The sequence below is a fragment of the Furipterus horrens genome, unplaced genomic scaffold, assembly GCF_987537825.1.
Source record: "Furipterus horrens unplaced genomic scaffold, mFurHor1.1.pri manual_scaffold_3, whole genome shotgun sequence".
In the NCBI taxonomy this organism is placed as follows: domain Eukaryota; kingdom Metazoa; phylum Chordata; class Mammalia; order Chiroptera; family Furipteridae; genus Furipterus; species Furipterus horrens.
Genome location: NW_028327173.1, coordinates 65,354,835 through 65,358,252, shown reverse-complemented (window position 1 = coordinate 65,358,252; position 3,418 = coordinate 65,354,835).

Sequence of the window (3,418 nt, the reverse complement as noted above, 5' to 3'; positions counted from 1 at the left end):
AAAAATTTTTTTTCTCTATAGACAGTTTACATGCAAATATTAATTATTTAATTTTCAAAATTTTGGAGAATATTTACATTGAGGAGCTAATAATTAAGACTATATATTTTGTACTTAGCCAACATTTTTCAAGTATCTTTGGTACTTGAGTGTGATAAAGGAAGTACAGTATTCCCTCACTTATCACAGGTATTATGTTCTAGATACCCCCACGAAGTAGGAATCTTACATTTATTCTACACTCTTAAACCTATGTAACTTTAACAACATACGTATACAATACTGCAAAATCTTGCAAAAAATCCACAATAAGTAATTAAATATAATATTTTTAAAAATCCCACGATACAGTGAGGCCGTGATAAGTGAACCGCGATATAGAGAGGGACTAATGTAGAGAGAAATGAGTTTCACTCTTCATTCCATGTTAATTACTACTTACCCTTTATATTACTAATATATCACTTCTTCCTTAGATCCCTTTAATAGCCTCCAAAATCATTTCTCTATTTCAGTCTCCTTTACACAGGTTTGAAAGATGAATACTTCTATGAGTACTATTCAGACTATATCATGACTTGCTCAGGCGTCTACAGTTTCCATTGCCTACCAAAGTAAGTATAAACTATGCTTGGTTGGAGTCATGTTGTAGACTGTTTATCCCCTTTTTAATATGGTATACCCCTGTAGATATCCAGAGCTGGATAAAGGTGTGTGGTCACACAAACTAATGTCCCTAAATAAAGTTTATATTTTAAAAGTATTTATAAATTTATTTAATGGGTCTGGAGTGAATTTTTTTTATACTTTAAGAAATTTTTTTAAATTCAGAAAAGTACAAAGAATGGTATGAAAATACTCTCATTCCTCTGGTATAGAATCAATCATTGTTAATTTTTATCATATCTTGCATTTTTTTAAAGGCCTGAAACATTACTGGTTTAAGTTTAAGCCCTAGGGAAATAAACCAGCATGTCCCCTGCCCCATTTACCTTTCTACCCCCTCTGAAGCTTCTTCCATGAAGAGTTTAACATGTCTCTTGCCCAAACATTTTAAAAAGTTTTACTTATCTATGTTTACAAAAAAATGTGTATGTTTTACGTGATTTTAATTTCTGTACATGATATCTTACTGTACATAGCACCTGCAGTTTTCCCTAATATTATATATTTGAAATCTGTTTATTATATAGATTTGTAGATATAAGTTATTTATTTTAGCTGTTATATAGGGCCATCTCATAAATACACCACATTTTATTTGTCAAGTCCCCTAATTCTGGATTAGATTATTTCCTGTTTTCACTCTTAAAAACCATGCTGTAGTGAATGTCTTCATAGATCCTGGAACACAAATATAAGAATTTCTCTAAGGGATCTACTTATAAGTTCATGGATATCTTTTATTTTACTAAATGCAATGAAATAGCTTTCAGCAGAAAGTCCTTATTTCCTTACATTTTCACCAAAACTTGGTAGGCATTATTACTAGGTGAAAGTAATAGATATATCATATAAAATATTATATATATAAATTATATAAAATTATATTTACATATTATAAGAACAGAGTTGCTCAGTGAACCATGTAGAGGCAGTGAGCAGACAAAAAGAAGTTTATTGAGTGAATTAGCAAGCTGGGAGGAAGCCGTGCCATGAATGGCCTGACTTTGGGCTCCTAGGGAAGGACAGGGCTGTTTTATAGGAGGAAGAAAAAGAAACTATTGAATTCAGTCATTTATCTCGCAGCTGTGAGTCTGAGGGCTGATCAAGGCCAAGTGGAGCTCAGGTTGATGCACCCCACTATCATGGGAAACTCCCAGGCAGCTGCAAGCAAGCGGTGGGGGGAAAGGGGGGATGACGTGGGAACCGAGGCTGCCATTTTAGCCTTTTTGTTTTAATAAAAGGAGGCGAGGGGTGGGGTGTGTTTTTTTCGGGTGGGGGGTGGCAGAGACCAGTTGGGAGAAGGGTCGTCGAATCTCTCTCTTCTATAATGACTTCCTGCAGAGTTTGGGGCGATAAGAGGGGATTGATTGCAGGCTTGGGGTCATCTCTTGCCACGGGTTGATATCTGAAAGATCTTAATAAGAGTACATTATGGACGGTAGAGGCTGTCATGAATTGGACTGTTTTTGAATAAAGTTGACTAGCAGTTTGAGGAAGCAAGGGCCAAGGGTGAGGAATAATAGGAGGAGAAACAGTGGGGTTATGAGAGGCACTAGGATCGATCTGAAGGGAGAGGAGAGGTATCAGAGGAAGGTTTTAAATTAGGATTTTCCATATGCCTGTTCCCTAGTTTGGGCAAAAATGTCAATGTGTTTTTTATGTGTGAATGTATGATGCGATAGGTATATTTGGGGTTAGTGTATATAGTGACTTGGTGATTTTTTTGTAAGGTCCAAGGCATACATAAGTTATGCCTGTTGGGAAGAGATACCAGAGGGCAAGTGTTCCGACTTAATTACAGAGGTGAGGGTAATGATGGTATATTCTGCTCCTTTTGGGCTGAACTTGTAGGAGCTTTTATCTATAAACCAGGATTTTATCTGGGGTAGAGGGGTGTCTTGTATATTGGGGAAGGGATGTAAAAAAGGAGGAGAGATGTTGAGTGTAGTGATTGGTATGGGTGTGGGAGTGGGGGAGGGGAAGTAATGAGGCAGGGCTGAGGGGGAGAGCTGATTTATGTAGGCATATTTGAGGATTTTGAAGTAGTTGGGCGTGTAAGAACTGAATTTGGGAAGGGGAGGCTGCAGCGATGGTCTGGTGTGTTAGAAGGCCAGAAATAGCATGAGAGGAGTGGACTGTTACCTGGGCAAAGGGAACTAACTTAAGGGTTTTTTGACTTAGAATTGCTGCCGCTGCTAAGGCACAGAGGCAGGCTGGCTACCCTGGGAAGGGAGAATCGAGTGATTTGGAAAAACACGCTATATAACCCGTTGTTCTGGTCTATATTGCTGTGCTAACAGCTCGAGAGCAAAGCCATCCTTTGTGTGGGTGTATAGGAGGAAAGGTTTATTTGGGTTTGGAAGAGCTAAGGCTGGGGTTTGGCTGAGTGCTATTTTGAGTGTGGTGATAGGTTTAAGGAGGGCTTGAGAGTTTTCTAGGGGGTTAGACAAGTCTCTAGTTGTTGCTTGTTAAAAAGGTTTGGCTAGGTATTTAAAATTAGGTACTTAATTTTTGAAAAAATTGTTGAGGCCAAAAAATGATAGGACTTCCTGTTTAGTATGGGGCAGGGGGGAGGTAGTTATGAGGTTCTGTCTTTCTGGAGTTAGGTGTTTATGAGTAGGGGTGATGGAGAGTCCGAGATATGTGACCTGAGTTTGAGAGAATTAGCCTTTTGTTTTGTGATATGCGGTAACCCTGACTGACAAGAAAGTTTAGGAGTTGGGCAGTATGGAGATGAGAAAGGTTTTTAGAT